Source organism: Monodelphis domestica, chromosome 6 (assembly GCF_027887165.1).
Source record: "Monodelphis domestica isolate mMonDom1 chromosome 6, mMonDom1.pri, whole genome shotgun sequence".
Lineage (NCBI taxonomy): Eukaryota > Metazoa > Chordata > Mammalia > Didelphimorphia > Didelphidae > Monodelphis > Monodelphis domestica.
Window position 1 is genome coordinate 115,893,807 of NC_077232.1, and position 21,295 is coordinate 115,915,101.

The following is a 21,295-nucleotide window of genomic DNA, read 5'->3' on the forward strand; positions in this document are numbered from 1 at the left end:
TGTCAGGTTGTCATAGGAGAAAATGAAATAATATTTGTAGAGCACTTAGCATTGGGACTGGCACATAGTAGATGCTATATCATTGCTTGTTCCATTCCCTGCCTACTTCTTTACTTTAAAATTCCTCAATTCCTGCCTTCAAGGAGGCACACTTTTGTCAAAATATCTGACATTCAGGTAATACTTAATTTTGCAAAGACCCTGAAAATAGTTAAGATGATATTACATTGAGCCAGTGACCATAGAACATTCTGATTTTAAGACAGGAATTTGAAACAAGCAGTAATGATTGAGACAAACAATAACACACTGAGCTTAGTTTCATATCTTTATTATTGTTTCTTCTTCTCTTTGGCGTCAAAAGCAGGGCTCAGTCAAATGTAGCATTTCCCAGGGCAGAGTAGGATTTATACCAGAAAGTGAAAGTATTGGATCCAAAAGGCTAAATGACTTTCAATCAATAAATCTGTCTATTCAAGAAAGGTTAATCCCTCTTCACATTCTTGAAAATAGTAAGCTATGAAAAGACAAATTTTTAAATAGGTGAAAAAAATTATTAAGCACTTACTCTGCCAAGCACTGTAGTAAGTACTTGGGATACCAATACAAGAGGGATATGTTTCCTTTCTGAGGAGTAAAGGAGGGTTGGTGTTAACACATAATGGAAATTTATAATCAAGTATGGAAGCTGTCTTTGGGAAATCACAATAAAAAGTTAAAGGAACAATAAAACGAACCATTGTCAAATGCTTTCCAGAGGCAATGGAAGTATTGATTTTATTATAGCTTTCTGAACTGGTCCAGAAGTGAGAAAGGAGGCAGAAATTCATCTGTGATCCCAGCATAATCTCTGTTTCAGTTTGGAAATGCTTGGGTGAGTCCAGGGGGTAAAGACTCTGCAGGGCAGATTGCATGAAATGAGCTGAGCATGTCTAAATCACAATTTGTATAGTCAATATCTGCATAGCAATTGATTAAAGGGCCCCATGTGAAGATTGATGGGTTTCGAGAAGGCTGTCATATTGCTCGAAAGGAAGCAGAATAGATATTGCCAGCATTTCCATCCCATTTCTGCAAAGGAAAATTTCATTCCTGCCAGTAGAGGAATAAAGGATTTGAGGCCTGAAGCCACGTTGCTCTCCTCAGAGGAAGACAGTGGCTACCAGACTAGAATTATATTTATCTGTTCCCTTAAGTACTGTTCATTTAAGGTGTGCAGTTGGGTTTGAGGTAACTTTTATTTACTTTGTTATTTGAGGTGGAAGGGAGTACTCAAGATCTCTATCCCACTTAATTCTATAATGAACACACATAGAACACAGAAAAGAAGTCCATTTATCCAAATCATGGAAAAGGAGAAACCAGAGAAAAGTACACATCAGATAATACAGAGTAAAGGAGCTTTTCCCATTGGGAATAAGGTAGCTCAGGTCAACCAAGGTAGATGGTCCTGGATCTCATCAAGGGGAAACTCCCCAGGGTCTAGATTATCAAACTGGGAATTGGGATATGAGGAAGGCTACCCATTCCTCTCATATATTTTCAAAATATTTTCCTTTAGGCATCTGAATTTGAGTTGGCCTCATCTGTCTTCTCTCGCAAATCTGGGAATCAACTGGACAATCAAAGAAAACTCTCAGTTAGCCAGTCCTTAAAGGAGCACTGACTGAGAACTGTAGCTCTCTTGTCAACTCTGCCCTGACCTTCACATAGAGTATGGCTTTTATCTCAACTAATAAGGAAACGGTCAAACCAATATGTCTTGTGATTGGTATTATACTTGAATTTCTTGTCATTGATTCCACAGGTTCTGACCAAATCAGTACTCTTTTCTTCTAACATAACATGACAAGACAGAGTAGTCTTCATGGTGTGCTGCTGTAACTTGCTAACATATACCTAATATCCCTACCTGTACTCTTATATGGGGATGGGAATTAGGAGCAAAAGCTGACTTGATATAATTCACTTGGGTAGTTCAACTCTGGATTTCATCTTATAGTTTCATCTCTTATCCTCTATGATGTTCATTTTTATTAATCATGAACCCTGAACATGTTGTTGATTGCTCCCACAAATGCATTTCTTTCTGTCTACACTGACTCTCACAGTTTCTGATTACCAAGTGAAAAGCTTTCCATCTGCCACCACAATGCTGACATACCAGGAAACTTCCTATATCTCTAAACAAGCCAACTCCAAAAATAAATAATGCAGTCAACCACTTCCATGTCTACTGACCTCACAGCAGGTAGAAATGTTCCCTGTGCTATACATTATACTGCATATATTCAATTCCTCTTCTCCATCTCACAAAACCCTATTCAGGGAAAAACTGATTCAGAATAGTTTTCTGCTGTTTTATGTTCAATGATGGAATGAAATGAAACCTTTTCAGGCTGTTTAATAACAGGAGTCTTAGTCATAGTAGAAAGATATTCAACAAGTACACACACACACACACACACACACATATAATCAATTACAAGTATGGAAGGCACCTTTATTTTACAAACTATTTACAAAAGTTCAGCATAGAAAAGGAACAGAGGAAAATTTATAATATATACACATTTATTATATATATATTATATATTATACACATGATTATGCAATGTTTGAGAAGCAAAAGATTCCCTAAAATTTATACTTGCAGCATTTTAGTAAAACCACACTTAAGGGTGAAAAAAAACCCAAAATACTTGGCAACATAAGAACATGACCCAAAGAATTACATATATATATATATATATATATATATATATATATATATACACTGAGGATATCTTGAATCAGTTCTTTTTTCTTCCCTCAGTTGTGAATACTGTTCTGCTTGCCAAATAATGGAAAGTGTCTGAACTTCCCTATAGCTATTTTATAATGAGTTCCTTCATTCAGTCATTGGTGAGGATTTTGATATCCAGTCTCATTCAGAATAAACTGGATAGCCATCCTTTTCTTACATTAAATCCCTTTTCATTTTTAGAATATACTTTGGAAATAACATATAAACAAATTATCTCAGCAATCAATTTATAGACAGTGGCTAAATTTAATCTTTCTGATTTCTTGAATCTAAATCCCTTCTTTTATTCTTCTTAAAACATCATATGAAAGCAAGTAAAGTAAATGTTAGAGTTAAAGTAAATACTTTATCTTCTACCTTTCTAAATAAAGGGCATAATTACAAAACACAGAAACTGGTTAGGAAATTTAGCCTCTGGAAGACAATTTTTTACATAAAAACTACAAATCTTCTGCAGCTGATTTTTTTTTCATGATTATGCTTCATCTCATTCATCAGCATCCTGACAAAAGTGGTTAAACTTCCTGTTGAAGACAAAGTTATGTCAGGTCTGGTAAATTGGTTTATAAGCATAAACTTCTAATTTAGAGGATGGAAGAAAAAGAGATGACTGGTGCATGATTTTTACCACTCAAGCTAGTAATGAGTCGATATTCATCAATAACAGGGAGATTTTCCAGGAATTCTGAATGTTCTATGGGGATCTTTGTAAGTCTACTGTAAATCCCTGCCAAACAGATCTATAATACTTTTTTCTCCAAGACCTATGGCAAGTTCTTACAGTGTTCTCCACTGTCAAATTGGTGTTGGAAACTACTGTTTCACAGAAAAAAAAAGTTTAAAGTGACCACCATGGCTATATTGAGAAAAATAACAATTTACCCATTTAAAGACAACTGAGAAAAAAAAGATTTTACTTTATTGTGAAGTTTGAATTCAGATATAATTATCAAAGCAAAAAGAACAGTACAAGAAATGATAGAATTCAACTTTGTTTTTTCCTTCCATGGAGCATTATTTTCATTGTTTCAAGAACAATAATACAATCATTATTCTATTAAAATAAACACTTTGCAGATTGATTATTCACTTCAGAATATTGCCTGTGGCTGTTTTCTGATGTAGATAATTTCTTTCTTATTAAACTCCCCCAATTTTTTAAAATTCTTTGTGTCAGACATGTATCACTATCATGACTTCATTGGCAATGGTGCTTGCTAACATGACAATGTCAACTGTAAGAGTGTCCAATCAAAGCATATTCGATATCCATTTTGATAGATTTTGAACCATTTGATTTGATGAACTTATTAGAATGACTTAGTATGTCTGTTATGTTTGTGTTTGAAATATTAGCTTGCTTTCTTATCTATATACTTAAATTGAAAAGGTTATACAAAGAGAAAAGAAAATGGTATTAAATTCTTTTCTAAAATAATCACTGAAAATAGATCAGTCTTGATTATAATTAAAGCAATGTGAATTAAATTAACATTGAGGCATTACATTTCTATCATGTAGCTAAGTAGAACAACAGTCCTCATAGGAAATGGCACTGAAATTGATTGCATTGAAGAAATTACTGCAGTTATTTTTTTCTGTTACCTCAATATTTTTCCTTACTATGAACCATTTTATGACTTGCCTTTAATGAGATATTAGTATCAATTAAATCATTTAAACTTGCTTTGCACTTTTATTTAAAAAAACATATTTCAACATCTAAAATGATAAAAGTTTTCAGGCACTTTGTCCCATACTTTTTCCCACTGATTTTTCTTCCATCATAATAATTTGTATTTTCTTTGTTTTTTGGCTTGTATTTTTTTCATTGTCTTATTTAATAAAGATCTTTCTGTAATTTTATCCCTGTCTGTTTTATTACATACAATTTATTTAGTCATTCTCTCCTTACATAGGTATATTTAATCTCTTTCCAAGCAGTTTTGCAATTATAAATAATTATGCTATGGAAATTTGAAATAGAGAGCTTACCTTTAAATTTTTTTTATTATTTTTAATTTATAGCCAAAATTTGAAAATATGAAGTCCAAGGCCATAGTCAGCCTTTGACTTGTACCCCATATTGCAAGGTATATTTTAAAGTGAGTATTAAATAATTCTCTCTCCTTTGAAAATTTGATGGTTATAATATGTGGACATTTATATACTGGGAGTCACAATTTCATTTTCTAAAATAATAGATGTTTAAGAAAAAATATATAATTTACATATACATATATATAATTTTATATCATAGGTACCAAAACTATTTTTCAATATATTGTTTATATTGTTTTTCCTTTACATCTTTAAAATTTGAATATCGTCAAATATATCTATCATTATCATGTTACTTATAAAGTGTTCTATTCTTTTTATAAAACAAAGACATCTTTCACACAGGCAATTTTTTTGTAGTAATAGTTTATGATTTTAAAGCATGAACTAGCAAAATGTAAAAGTTCAGAGCTCTATCCATTAGTATATATAACACAAATATATTTATATGTGAATATACTTATTACTTGTATTTATATGAGTTATCAGTTTTCTGAACAATTCATGGCTGTCTCTTAAAATAAATCATACTTCTATTTGCATCATGTATTATCTTTGATATGATACCATGAAGAAAACTTTTATTTTAATATTCTTCTACATATTAAAGGGTGTAATGTGACAAAATTAGAAAAGAACGTTTTTGCTTTTGAATAGGTTTTAAATATATTATTTTGCAATAAATATTTTGATGTTATTGTTTATCACAATAATTTCCCCATCCAGATTTACCTCTATTGACTTTCTTTCCTTGATTTTTGTGTTTATATATTTTAGCAATTAAAAATTTTATTGAGTATTATCTGTATTATTTCATGTATATTTAGGAAAGTTTCTCTGAATTCCTCATTTAGTTGCTTCTTTTAGAATAATTGCATTATATTTACATTTCAGAAGGTTTTGTTTTTCCCAACCATTCCCAATCCAAGGACACATACTTTGTTTCAAACTCTTGTTTGTTTTTTTATCATAAAATTACTGCCAAGAGTTATATGCTATATATATTTAACTTTAGTGAAATACAATATGGTGTTTATAGAGCCTGTGAATATGTGTCCAAAAGTAGAATTCCTAGGTCAAAACTACATTCTAGTCATTTTTGCTATGCAATTTTTAATTAAAGCTTAGTATAATTTTCATATGGAGATTTCTAAAAAATATTTATGTTGCAGACCTCCTATTACTCTATTAATAATATTGCAAATATATTTGCCAATGAAGGGCATGATATGAAACAGTTAAAATTTCTGTGTCCCTTCTTGGCAAGTGGGAGTTTATTTTCATGTACTTATTTCAAAATTTTCAATTCTTCTGGTGAAAAACAATTAATAATGTTTGATCAAGGCTTACTTTTTAGAAAATAACTCTGAATGAGCCATTTTTATGTCAATTACATCAATCTTTTATTGCTGACATTGGATGAAAATGTTGCCATTCTACTTTTTTCTCTATTAATTATATTTTTATTGATCTGATTCATGTATATAATTTTTAAACTAAAGTAATTAATATCATTCCTTTTATCTTTTCATATAACTTTAGTAGCTTCTTTTGTATTTTATCATATCTTTTATTCCTTTTATTTATTTTTTATTTTTTTCCATTTGAATAAGTTTATTTGAATAAGTTTTCCATTTGAATAAGTTTATTTAGTCAATATAGAACATTATTCCTTGGTTACAATAATCATATTATTTCCCTCCCTACCATCCACCCATTCTTCCTGCAGCCAAGGAACAATTTCATTGAGCATTACTTGTGTCCTTGCTCAGAACCTATTTCTATATTGTTGTTTACACTAGGATGTTCATTTAGAGTACATCCCTAGCCATATCCCTTCGACCCATGTATACAAGCAGTTGTTTTTCTTAAGTGTTTTTAATCCCACAGTGTTTCCTCTGAATGTGGATAGTGGTTTTTGTTGTAGGGTCCTTCAAGTTGTTCTGGGTCATTGCATTGTCACTAATGGAGAAATCCATTACATTCGATTGTACCACAGTGTATCAGTCTCTGTGTAACAATGTTCTCCTGGTTTTGCTCCTCTCGCTCTGCATCACTTCCTGGAGGTTGTTCCAGTCCCTGTGGAATTCTGCCACTTATTATTATTCCATTGAGCACAATAGTATTCCATCACCAACATATACCACAATTTGTTTAGCCATTCCCCAACTGAAGGGCATCCCCTCATTTTCCATTTTTTGGCCACCACAAAGAGTGCAGCTATGAATATTCTTGTACAAGTCTTTTTCCTTCTTATCTCTTTGGGGTACAAACCCAGCAGTGCTATAGCTGGATCAAAGGGCAGACAGTCTTTTATCACCCTTTGGGCATAGTTGCAAATTGCCCTCCAGAATGGTTGGATAAATTTGCAACTCCAGCAGCAATGCATTAATGTCCCAACTTTGCCACATCCCCTCCAGCATTCATTACTTTCCTTTGCTGTCATGTTAGCCAATCTGCTAAGTGTGAGGTGATACCTCAGAGTTGTTTTGATTTGCATTTCTCTTATTATAATAGATGTAGAGCACTTTTTCATGTGCTTATTAATAGTTTTGATTTCTTTAACGGAAAATTGCCTATTCATGTGCCTTGCCCATTTTTCAATTGGAGAATGGCTTGATTTTTTTGTACAACTGGTTTAGCTCTTTATGAATTTGAATAATTAGACCTATGTCAGAGGTTTTTGTAATGAAAATTGTTCCCCAATTTGTTGCTTCCCTTCTGATTTTAGATGCATTCATTTTGCTTGTACAAAAACCTTTTAATTTGATGTAATCAAAATTATTGACTTTACATTTTGTGATTTTTTCTAGCTCTTGCTTGGTTTGAAAGTCTTTACTTTCCCAAAGATCTGACAAGTATACTATTCTATATTTGCCTAATTTGCTTATAGTTTCCTTCTTTATATTCAGGTCATTTACCCATTCTTAGTTTATCTTGGTATAGGGTGTCAAATGTTGATCCAAACCTAATCTCTCCCATACTGTCTTCCAATGTTCCCAGCAGTTTTTATCAAAATGTGGGTTTTGGTCCCAAAAACTGGGATCTTTGGTTTTATCATAGACTGTCTTGCTGAGGTCACTTACCTCAAGTCTATTCCACTGATCTTCCTTTCTGTCTCTTAGCCAATACCAAATTGTTTTGATGATCACTGCTTTGTAGTATAGTTTGAGATCTGGGACTGCAAGGCCACCTTCCTTTGAATTTTTTTTTCATGATTTCCCTGGATATCCTTGATCTTTTGTTCTTCCAAATGAACTTTGTTATGTTTTTTTTTTCTAATTCTATAAAGAATGTGTATGGCACTAAATAAGTGAATTAATTTGGATAGGATTGTTATTATGTTAGCTCATAAAACCCATGAGCAATCAATGTTTTTCCAATTGTTTAGATCTAGTTTTAATGGTGTGGAGAGTGTTTTGTAGTTGTGTTCATATAGTTCCTGTGTTTGTCTCAGCAGATAGATTCCTAAGTATTTTATATTGTCTAGGGTGATTTTAAAAGGAATTTCTCTTTCTAATTCTTGCTGCTGAGATATGTTAGAGGTATATAGAAATGCTGATGACTTATAAGAGTTTATTTTGTATCCTGCAACTTTGCTAAAGTTGTTGATTATTTTGACTAGCTTTTTGGTTGATTCTCTAGGATTCTTTAAGTTAACCATCATATCATTCACAAAGAGTGATAGATTGGTCTCCTTATTGCCAATTTCAATACCTTCATTTACTTTTTCTACTCTAATTGCTACTGCTAGTGTTTCTAGTATAATATTAAATAATAGGGGTGATAATTGGTATCCTTGTTTCACTCCTGACCTTATTGGGAAGACTTCTAGTTTATCCCCATTGCAGATGATGTTTGTTGATGGTTTTAGACATATACTGTTTAGTATTTTTAGGAAAGGCCCTTCTACTCCTATACTTTCTAGTATTGTTAATAGGAATGGGTGTTGTATTTTATCAAAGGCTTTTTCTGCATCTATTGAGATAATCATGTGATTTTTGACAGTCTGTTTGTTAATATAGTCAATTATGTGTATGGTTTTCCTAATATTGAACCATACTTGCATTCCTGGTATGAATCCTACCTCATCATAATGAATAACCCTTGTGATGACTTGATGGACTCTTTTTGCTAGTATCCTATTTAAGGTTTTTGCATCTATATTCATTAAGGATATTGGTCTATAGTTTTCTTTCTCTGTTTTTGACCTACCTGGCTTTGGGATCAGTACCATGTTTCTGTCATAAAATGAATTTGGTAGAACCCCTTCTTGGCTTATTCTGTCAAATAGTTTGTATAATATTGGGATTAGTTGTTCTTTGAATGTTTGATAGAATTCATTTGTGAATCCATCTGGACCTGGTGATTTTTTCTTAGGGAGTTCTTTGATGACTTGTTCAATTTCTTTTTCTGATATGGGGTTGTAATTTATTTCTTCCTCTGTTAGTCTAGGCAATTTATATTTTTGTAGGTATTCATCTATTTCACCTAGATTGCCATATTTGTTGCCATATAATAGGGTATTGTAGTTTTTAATGATTGCCTTAATTTCCTCTTCATTAGAGGTGAGGTCTCCCTTTTCATATTGGATACTGTCAATTTGGATTTTTGTTTCATTTTTTTAAATTAGACTGACTAGTACTTTGACTATTTTATTTGTTTTATTCAAAATACCAGCTTTTAGTCTTATTTATTGAATCAATAGCTCTTTGACTTTCAAAATTATTGTCTCCTTTAATTTTTAGGATCTCCAATTTAGTCTTCATCTGAGGATGTTTAATTTACTCAGTTTTTAGTTTTTTTTTTAATTTTCATACCCAATTCATTGACTTCTGCCCTTCTTATTTTGTTAATATATGAACTCAAGTATATTAATTTCACCGTGAATGCTGCTTTGGCTGCATCCCATAGGTTTTGAAGGAATGAATGTTGCATCATTATCATTTTCTTGAATTAAGTTATTAGCTGTTTCTATGATTTGTTCTTTAACTAACAGGTTTTGGAGAATTGTATTGTTTAACTTCAAATTAATTTTTGATTTATCTCTCCATGTACCCTTACTAATTATTATTTTCATTGCATTGTGATCTGAGAAGGTTGAATGTATTATTTCTGCTTTTTTGCACACTTTTTTCAATGTTTTTATGCCCTAATATATGATCAGTTTTTGTGAATGTACCATGTGCTGCTGAAAAGAAGGAATATTCCTTCTTGTCCCTATTTATTTTTCTCCACATGTCTACTAACTCTAATTTTTCTAAGATTTCATTCAATTCTCTTACTTCTTATTCATTTTTTGGTATGTTTATCTAGTTTGGATAGAGGAAGGTTCAGGTCTCCCACTAGTATAGTTTTTCTATCTTTTTCATCCTTGAGCACCTCTAGTTTCCCCTTTAGAAATTTGGATGCTATGCCATTTGTTGCATACATGTTGAGTACTGATATTTCCTCATTGTCTATACTACTTTTATCAGGATGTAATTACCTTCCCTATATATTTTTAACATTATTTTATTTGGTCATTTCCAAACATTATTCACTGGAAACAATGATCATTTTCTTTTCCTCCCCCCCAAACCCTTCCCTCTCCCATAGCTGATGCACGATTCCACTGGTTATCACATGTGTTCCTGTTTCTAACCCATTTCCATGTGGTTGGTATTTGCATTAGAGTGTTCATTTAGAATCTCTCCTCAGTCCTATCACCTCCACCCCTGTAGTCAGGCAGTTGCTTTTCCTCGTTGTTTTTACTCCCACAGTTTATCCTCTGCTTATGGATAGAATTTTTTAGATCCCTGCAGATTGTTCAGGGACAATGCATTGACACCAATGGAGAAGTCCACTACCTTTGATTGTACCACAGTGTATCAGTCTCTGTGTATAATGATTTCCTAGTTCTGCTCCTTTCTGTCTGCATCACTTCTTGGAGGTTGTTCCAGTCTCCATGGAATTCCTCTACTTTATTATTCCTTTTAGCACAATAGTATTCCATCACCAACATATACCACAATTGTTCAGCCATTCCCAAATTGATGGGCATCCCCTCGTTTTCCAATTTTTGGCCACCACAAAGAGCACAGCTATGAATATTCTTGTACAAGTCTTTTTCCTTCTTATCTCTTTGGGGTACAAACACAGCAGTGCTATAGCTGGATCAAAGGGCAGACAGTCTTTTATCACCCTTTGGGCATAGTTCCAAATTGCCCTCCAGAATGGTTGGATCAATTCACAACTCCACCACCAATGAATTAGTGTCCCTACTTTTCCACATCCCCTCCAGCATTCATTACTTTCCTTTGCTGTCATGTTAGCCCATCTGCTAGGTGTGAGGTGATACCTCAGAGTTGTTTTGATTTGCATCTCTCTGATTATAAGAGATGTAGAGCACTTTTTCATGTGCTTATTAATAGTTTTGATTTCTTTGGCTGAGAACTGCCTGTTCATGTCCCTTGCCCATTTATCAATTGGAGAATGGCTTTATTTTTATTACAATTGATTTAGTTCTTTGTATATTTTAGTAATTAAAACTTTGTCAGAGGTTTTTATGAAGATTGTCTCCCAATTTGTTGCTTCCCTTCTGATTTTAGTTACATTGGGTTTTTTTGTACAAAAACTTTCTAATTTGATGTATTCCAGATTATTTATTTTTCATTTTGTAACTTTTTCTAAGTCTTGCTTGGTTTTGAAGTCTTTCCCTTCCCAAAGGTCTGACATGTGTACTATTCTGTGTTCACCTAATTTTCTTATAGTTTCCTTCTTTATGTTCAAGTCAATCACCCATTTTGAATTTATCTTGGTGTAGGGTGTGAGATGTTGATCTAAACCTAATCTTTCCCACACTGTCCTCCAATTTTCCCAGCAGTTTTTATGAAATAGTGGATTTTTGTCCCAAAAGCTGGGATCTTTGGTTTTATCATAGACTGTCTTGCTGAGGACACTTATCCCAAGTCTATTACACTGATCTTCCTTTCTGTCTCTTAGCCAGTACCAGATTGTTTTGATGACCACTGCTTTGTAGTATAGTTTGAGATCTGGGACTGCAAGGTTACCTTCCTTTGCATTTTTTTCATTATTTCCAGGGATATCCTTGATCTTTTGTTCTTCCAAATGAACTTTGTTATGTTTTTTTCTAAATCAGTAAAAAAATTTTTTTTGGAAGTTCCATGGGTATGGCACTAAATAGATAGATGAGTTTTAGTAGGATGGTCATTTTTATTATATTGGCTCTTCCTACCCATGAGCAGTTAATGTTTTTCCAATTGTTCAAGTCTAGTTTTAGTTGTGTGGAGAGTTTTGTAGTTGTGTTCATATAGTTCCTGTGTTTCTCTCAGGAGATAGATTCCTAGGTATTTTATTTTGTCTAAGGTGATTTTGAATGGGATTTCTCTTTCTAGTTTTTGCTGCTGAGCTATGTTGGAGATATATAGAAAAGCTGTAGACTTATGTGGGTTTATTTTGTATACTGCAACTTTGCTAAAGTTGTTGATTATTTCTATTAGCTTTTTGGTTGAATTTCTAGGCTTCTTTTGGAAGACCATCATGTCATCTGCAAAGAGCAATAATTTGGTCTCCTCCTTGCCTATTTCAATGCCTTCAATTTCTTTTTCTTCTCCAATTGCTACTGCTAGTGTTTCAAGGACAATGTCAAATAATAGAGGTGATAATGGGCATCCTTGTTTCACTTCTGATCTCACTGGGAATGGATCTAGTTTATCCCCATTGCAGATGATATTAGTTGATGGTTTTAGATATATACTGTTTAGTATTTTTAGGAAAGACCCTTCTATTCCTATGCTTTCCAGTGTTTTTAATAGGAATGGGTGTTGTATTTTATCAAATGCTTTTTCTGCATCTATTGAAATAATCATGTGATTTTTGTTGGTTTGCTTGTTGATGTGGTCAATTATGTGGATGGTTTTCCTAATATTGAACCAGCCCTGAATCCCTGGTATGAATCCTATTTCATCATGGTGAATGATTCTTCTGATCACTTGCTGGAGTCTTTTTGCTAGTATCCTATTTAAGATTATTGCATCTATATTCATTAGGGAGATTGGTTTATCATTTTCTTTCTTTGTTTTTGGCCTGCCTGGCTTTGGAATTAGTACCATGTTTGTGTCGTAAAAGGAGTTTGGTAGGACTCCCTCTTTGCTTATTATGTCAAATAGTTTGTATAGTATTGGAGTTAGCTGTTCTTTGAATGTTTGATAGAATTCACTGGTGAATCCATCAGGCCCTGGGGATTTTTTTCTTAGGATGTTCTTTGATGGCCTGTTGGATTTCTTTTTCTGATATTGGATTATTTAAGAAATCTATTTCATCATCTGTTAGTCTAGGCAATTTATATTTTTGTAAATCTTCATCCATATCTCCTAGGTTGGTATATTTATTGCCATATAGTTGGGCAAAGTAATTTCTAATGATTGCCTTAATTTCCTCTTCATTGGAGGTGAGACCCACTTTTCATACTTGATGCTTTTAATTTCCCTTTCTTCTTTCATTTTTTAAATTAGATTGACCAGTACTTTGTCTATTTTGTCTGTTTTTTTCAAAGTATCAGCTTCTAGTCTTGCTTATTAGCTCAATAGTTCTATCACTTTTGATTTTATTAATTTCTCCCTTAATTTTTAGGATCTCTAGTTTGGTTTTCTTCTGGAGGTTTTTAATTTGTTTGTTTTCAAGTTTTTTGATTTGCATTTCCAATTCTTTGATCTCTGTCCTCCATAATTTGTTAATATATGCACTCAGGGATATCAATTTTCCTCTCAGTACTGCCTTGGCTGCATCCCATAATGTTTGAAAGGATATTTTTCCTTTGTCATTTTCCTCAATGAAATTATTAATTGTTTCTATAATTTCTTCTCTAACTAACCAATTTTGGAGTATCATATTGTTTAATTTCCAATTAAATTTTAATTTGGCTCTCCATGTATCCTTACTGATCAATATTTTTATTGCCTAGTGATCTGAAAAGGCTACATTTATCATTTCTGCTTTTCTGCATTTGAGTGCCATGTTTCTGTGACCTAGTGTTTGATGTATTTTTGTGAATGTGCCATGTGGTGCTGAGAAGAAGGTGTATTCCTATTTGTCCCTATTTATTTTTCTCCATATGTCTATTAACTCTAATTTTTCTAAGATTTCATTCACTTCTTTTACCTCTTTCTTGTTTATTTTTTGGTTTGATCTATCTAAATTTGATAGTGGTTGGTTCAAGTCTCCCACTAATATGGTTTTACTGTCTATTTCCTCCTTCAATTCTCCTAGTTTCTCCATTAAAAATTTGGATGCTATACCATTTGGTGCATACATGTTGATTAGTGATATTTACTCATTGTCTATACTCCCTTTTAACAGAATATATTTACCTTCCCATTCCCTTTTGAACAGGTCTATTTTTGCTTTGGGTTTGTCAGATATCATGATTGCAACTCCTGCCTTCTTTCTGTCAGTTGAGGCCCAAAAGGTCTTACTCCAACCTTGAATTATAACCTTGTGAGTATCGACTCGCCTCATATGTGTTTCTTGAAGACAACATATGGTAGGGTTTTGGGTTCTAATCCAATCTGCTATTTCTCTATGTTTTATGGGTGAGTTCATCCCTTTCACGTTAAAAGTTATGATTGTCACTTGTGGATTTGCCAGCATTTTGATATCTTCCCCTAGTTCAGACCTTTCTTCTTTAGCTATATCCGTTTGAACCAGTGATTTACTTTGGGTCAGTCCCCCTAGTCCTCTCCTTTTATATGCTTCCCTTTCTAGCTCCTCCATTTTTATGCTCCTTTCCCTTACCCCCTCTCCTTCCCTCCCTTTTTATACTTCTTCCCCCCTCCCCCTCCTTAATTTTCCTTTCTTTCTTGCCCTGTTGGATAAGATAGAATTCAGAATCCCACTGGATCTAGATGTTCTTCCCTCTCAGATTTGATTTCACTGAGAGTAAGGTTTAAGTAATTCTACTTCACACTCTCTTCCTCTCCTCATATGAGAGTTCTTCCCCTCCCCTTACCATGTGTATCTTTATATGGGAAAGATTATTCTATTATATCCCCCACTATTTCTTGAAGTAAATCTTAGTATTATTGATGGTTCACCCCTCCCTTTTCCTTTCTTTTCCCCCACTTTCACCAAATCTTCTTAATGCCCCAGTCTTTTCCTATGCATGTTTCTTCTAACTACTCTTATGATGATACAATTTATGAGAGTTACACAAAACATTTTCTCCACATATTATTATATATAATTTGATGTAAATGTAGTCCTTATAGAAGAAAGTTTGAGTTAAAGAAAAAGATAAGATTTATCTCCTTTTCCTTTTCTTTCATATTTACCTTTTCATGTTTCTCTTGCTTTCTGTGCTTGGATATCAAATTTTCCACTAAGTTCTGGTCTTTTCTTAGCAAATGCTTGGAAGTCTTCTATTTTGTTGAATGCCCATACTTTCCCCTGGAAGTATATAGTCAGTTTTGCTGGGTAGTTGATTCTTGGTTGGAGACCCAGCTCTCTTGCCTTTCTAAATATCATGTTCCATGCTTTGCAGTCTCTTAGTGTGTTAGCCGCTAAGTCATGGGTGATCCTTATGGGAGCCCTCCTATATCTAAAGCTACTCTTCTTGGCTTCTTGAAGGATTTTCTCCTTTTCTTGGAAGCTCTTGAATTTGGCAATTACATTCCTGGGGTTTGTCTTTTGGGGATTTAGTATAGAGGGTGTTCTATGAACCCTTTATATTTCTATTTTGCCCCCTTGCTCCAGAATGTGTGGGCAATTTTCTTCAATAATCTCCTGTAGAATAACATTAAGGTTATTGTTTATCTCTAGTTTTTCTGGGAGACCAATAATTCAGAGGTTGTCTCTTCTCTCTCTCTCTGTTTTCCAAGTTTGTGACCTTTTCAGTGAGATATTTTATGTTTTCTCCTAATTCATTAAATTTTTGGCTTTGCTTTATTGATTCTTGCTGTGTTATGATCTCACTTTCTATGAGTGGATTAATTCTGGTCATTGGGACTGGTTTTGCTTTTCAGCTTTGTCTGAGCTTCTATTGGATGCTTCCCGCTCTTTCTCCAGTTGTTCAGTCTTATCTATCATACTGCTGATCTCTTTCTCCCATTTTTCTTTCCAGAAGGTTTCCATATTTTGGGTAAGCTCCAGTTTGAGATCTTCCAAAACTTGTTGATAGTTTCCTTTTTGGGAGGCATGTTCTGATTTTTTTTTGGATTTCATCCTCATTCTCTTCTTTTCCTTGGGTACTCCCACCATAAAAGTTTTCAATAGTCTCCTTTTTCCCTTTCTTCCTGGAGGCTTGATTTTGGGCTATGTGAGTCATCCCTTTGATGGTTTTATTGCACTTTCTTTTTTGGTCTGGGGTCTGGGTGATGTGGGCGGGTTTTCTGTGAATTTAGGTTGCCTCAGACTACTTCTTCCCAGCCTCCGAGGTTTATTAGAGCACTGGGTTCCTGATCACAGCCAAATTGCCCAGGTGTTCAGCTCTTCCCAGATAATCAGCGCGTGGTCAGCCCCTGGTGTTTAGCTCTGCCCAGATACTCAACGCAACCACCCCCAGTACAACTCCTCGGCCCCTGTGCTCAGCGCAGGATTCTCCCGTGAAACAGCCCTGAGATGTTGTTTCCTGGCAGCCCCCAGATCCAAAGGACCCTGGAGTGCGCCCCTGACAGAGACATTTCCCACTCACTCTCTGACCCAGTGAGAGCTCTGGTAGCTCACTCTGGTTTGGTGGGGGAGGTATGTGGGGGGGAAGGGTGTCTCAGCTCATGTTTCTGTGCAAGCTTTTCTTCCTTCTTGTTATAGTGTGGAAATGTTCAAATCCCACATACCTTCGCCTCTTTGGGGTGCTGGGGAGTCCTTCTGTTCCTCCAAAGGTGATTTATGCTCCTTTGATGTAGTCTATTTCGTTTGGTGCCGGGGAGAGGAAGCGTGTGGCATCTAGATTGCAGCCATGTTTACCCGGAAGTCCCCTATATCTTTTAACTAGATTTATTTTTACTTTGGCTTTGTCATATATTATGATTGTGACTCCTGCCTTCTTTTTATCAGATGATGCCAAATAGATTTGGTTCCATCCTCTTACTTTCACCCTATGAATATCTACCTTCCTCATGTGTGTTTCTTGTAAACAGCATGTGGTAGTGTTTTGGATTCTAATCCACTCTGCTATTTGTTTGCGTTTTATGGGTGAGTTCATTCCATTCACATTCAGAGTTATGTTTACAAGCTCTGTATTTCCCAGCATTTTGATTTCTACTCTTGGTCCTGCCTTTTCTTCTTTCATTATTTCTGTCTACACCAATGCTTGTTTTTAATCAGTCCCCCTAATTCCCACCATTATTTTACTTCCCATTCTAACCCCCTCCCTTATTCTTATTCCCCCCTTATTTTCCCTGTATTCTTTCCAAAATTTCCCCCCACTCTCTCCCTCCATTGTACTGCTTCACTCCGCAATAGTCCCTTTGTTACCCTTCTACTCCCCTATAGGGCGCAAATCTATTCTCTGCCCCAATGGATTGGATTGTTGTTACCTCTTTGGTTCAATTTTGAATCACGTAAGAGTTAAGTATTTCCTATCTCCAACGTCTTTACCATTCCAGTGTATTGATGTTCTCCCCCCTCCCACCATGGGTGAGCTTCTTTGTGACATATAAATCACCCCCATTTGTTTCTTTTCCCATTTCTTTTAGTATTAGCCTTTTTTTCTAATTATATATATTACATATATATATACACATGTATATGTATTTATACATGCATATATCTATATACCTATTTATGTCTTGTCCTTTCATCCTATACAGTTTGTCACTATTCCCTCTCAGTGTAATTCTTCTATCTGTCTAGGTGATAGCAACAGTTTTAAGAGTTACCAATGACCTGTTTTTTTATAGGGATACATATCATTTTAACTTATTGAGTCTCTTAAATTTTTTTTAAAATTTTTGTTTTGTTTTATTTTTTTTCTTTTTCCCCTCTTTTTTAATTACCTTTTGATGATTCTCTTGAGTCCTGTACTTGGACATCAGATTTTCTGTTCAGGTCTGTTCTTTTCTTTACAAATGCTTGGAATTCTTCTATTGTGTTGAATCACCATACTTTCTCCTGTAAGAATATAATCAGTTTTGCTGGGTAGTTGATTCTTGGTTGTAGTCCTAGTTCCTTTGCTTTCCAGAATATCATATTCCATGCCTTTCAGTCCTTCAGTGTGGATTCAGCCAGATCCTGGATTATACTCACTGTGGTTCTGTGGTATCTGAATGATTTATACTTGACATCTTGTAATATCTTTTCTTTGGTCTGATAGTTCTTGAATTTGGCTATAACATTCCTGTGTGATGTCAATTGGAGATTAAGTACAGGAGGTGATCTGTGGATTCTTTCAATTTCCACTTTTCCCTCTTGTTCTAGGATATAAAGGCAGTTTTCTTGAATAATTTCCTGTAATTTTATGTCCAGGTTATTTTTTTCTTTTGCCATGGTCTTCTGATAGACCAATTATTCTTAAAATTTCTCTCCTCTAATGATTTTCTAAATCCTCTGTTTTGTGAATGAGATGCTTCATATTTTCCTCAATTTTTTATATTCTTTTGGTTTTGTTTTATAGTGTCCTGCTGCCTTGTGAGGTCACTTAATTCCAGTTGTTGTATTCTGGTTCTTAAAGACTGGATTTCATCCCTGGCTTTTTGGTCATCCTATTCCTTCTGGTCTGATTTTCTTTGAAGGTCATCTTTCATCCTCTTTACCTCATCTTTCATCTCCTTTGTCTCATCTTTCATCTTTTACTCATTTTTCAGCTGGTTGTTTTTGTCTTTCAAGACACTATTTTCTCATTTTATTTCAAGTGCCTCAGTTTCCAAATGACTTATCTTAGTTTTTAAGTTCTTTTCCCAATTGTCTTCAGCCTCTCTTAATTGTGTTTTGAATTGCATTTTGAGTTCTTCCACAGTCTGTATCCAATTCGCTGGGTGTTCTGATTTATTGTTTGCTCTTCCCTCCCTCTTTGTTCTGTTCACTGTATAGAAGTCGTCTATTTTAATTTCTTTCTTCTTTTCCTGTTTTTTTTGCTCATATTCATCCCTTCTTTGCTCCCCAGATTTGTCTGTGCTCTTGCTCCTCTCATTTTTTTCATTTTGGGGACTTCTGTCAGTCTCCCTGCTTGGAGCTTTGACAGAAGCTCTCTAGGTGCAGCCTCTAGAGGAGGTTTATTTGGGATTTGAGCTTCCCTTTCCTCTGGAGGCTTTTCATTGGATTAAAGCCCAGCAGCCAATTAGGATGGGTGTGGAGCCTGAGTTTTGAAGACTTTTGATGGGATTAATTTCAGCTTGGTTGGGCTGGGTGTGCTCTGAGTCCAAAACCTCCTGGAAGACTGGAGCAAATATGCGGGATCTCCACAGCTCTTTCCAGGCTTCCAGGTCGATGCTCCCTATCTAGTTCCTTCCCCACTGTCTGTATTCGAAGCTCTGAACTTGTCATAGACCTGCCCACAAGGTACACCCTCCAGACCAGAACCTTTTCACACCCAGAAGTTCCAGCTGCCTCTGGAGTCTCAGTGCTCTAGGTGGGTGGGGGAATGGGTCTTGAGACCTTCCTTCTGCCTTCCCCTTAAACCCAAGTGTTCTCAGATTCTGACTTTGGGGGAGGAGGGGGGCATTGTACCTTTTGAATTGAGTCCAGCAGGAGGGTTCCTTGGCTCTGTCTTGTTTTTAGGTTTGATTTTTAGTCCCCTAGGAGCATTCAGTTTGTGATCAGTAGGGAAGGGTATTCAGAGGTCTGAACTTCTGCTCCTTCTAGGCTGCCATCTTGACTCCCTCTTCTAATCTTTTTAAAGAAGAATTCTCCCTATACACAAAGTTGTGAAAAGTCTTGGATGTATACTTTCTTTTTCTTCAAATTCTGTTCCTTCTAATTACTGTACTTCTTATCTTTCTCCCTCTAACTCTTCTTCCTTTTTATCCTTTCGCTTTTCCTCTTCCTCTTTTTCTTTTATCTCTTCCTCTTCCCTTTCTGTTTTCATTTATCCTTCTCTTTCAACTTTTTACTTTTAGAGGTATTTTGTATTCACATATATATCCATTTTAAATTTATTTATTCCTGTAGCTAAAGGTACTGGTCTATTTAATTTCAGCAATTTCTCTTTTCTCAACTCTCACCAAAAAAAACCCTCTCACCCCAAAAATGTGACTTGTTTTCATAGATTCATGAATCATTGTGCTACATTTTTAGTTTTTTTTTTATTTTCAGGTAATTGTCATGATAATATGTTTTCATATTTTATTGTATTTTTGGTTTTAGTTATTACTAAACATGACTCTTTTAAAATATTGGTGGTGCTTAAATGATAATAGTATCCTACTTCATTATTATTTTTAAATCATTTCCTGAACTTTCTTTGCTTCCAAAAAATATAATTAAATTTTGTGATTTAAAAAAATGTATGCCAATCAATTTAATTGGAACATCACAAAAATCTGGGTATTAAAGTAACTTTTCTACTTCATTATATTTACACATGCCAGCCATGAAGAGAATCTTTGCAATTAATTCCCTGCATTTTAGTAGAGCTATGGAATATCCATTTATATGTATTATAAATATCTTGGTAAGCTAATTCCTTCATTTTTATATCTTTTTGTTTTTTTAAAAGATAATTCATGATTACTTCTTGATTTTTTATAATTGCTGCTCCATAGAAACACTGAAAACTATTCCTTATTGATTTTTTATCTTACTACCTTTATGAAATTCTTCAGATTCTCATTGAGTTTCATACTTGATTCTCTAGTGTTATTAAGTGTAAAGCATTCAAGAAGATATTACTTTCCCCTTTTCCTCTGTTCACACCCTTAAATTTGTGTTACTATCATATATATATTAATGTTATATCAAATAATATTAGGGAGAGGAGTTAATCTTGCTTTACCATTTTTTTGGTACGTGGAAAAATTGTAATATTTCTCCATTGAAAAATGATGGTTTGGGTTTTTAAATATGTACTTTTGGTCACATTAAATGGATTCTTTTGTTTCCTATTTTTAGGGCTTTATGTCATTTTATCATAGAATAATTTTTCACAAGTAAAATAACTTGTGATATGAATATTTTTATAGTTTACATGATTAATAATTATATTCCTAATATCAAACTACCTGAACTCCTGAAATGAACCTCACATTATCACAATGGTTTCAATTGATACACCTAAATTTTCTCCTTGAAACAATTATTAAAATTTCTATATCTGTATTAATTACTTAAATTGTTCTATTTCTGTTTCTCTGTTTTATCTCTGACTTTCTTGATATCAATACAATATTGCAAATATAGCAAAATTAATGAAGAATGTTCTCTTTTTTACTAATGATATTTTTGTTGTATAGACATTTTCTTTCCAAATAGTTGATTAAATTCACTTGTCAAATGAAT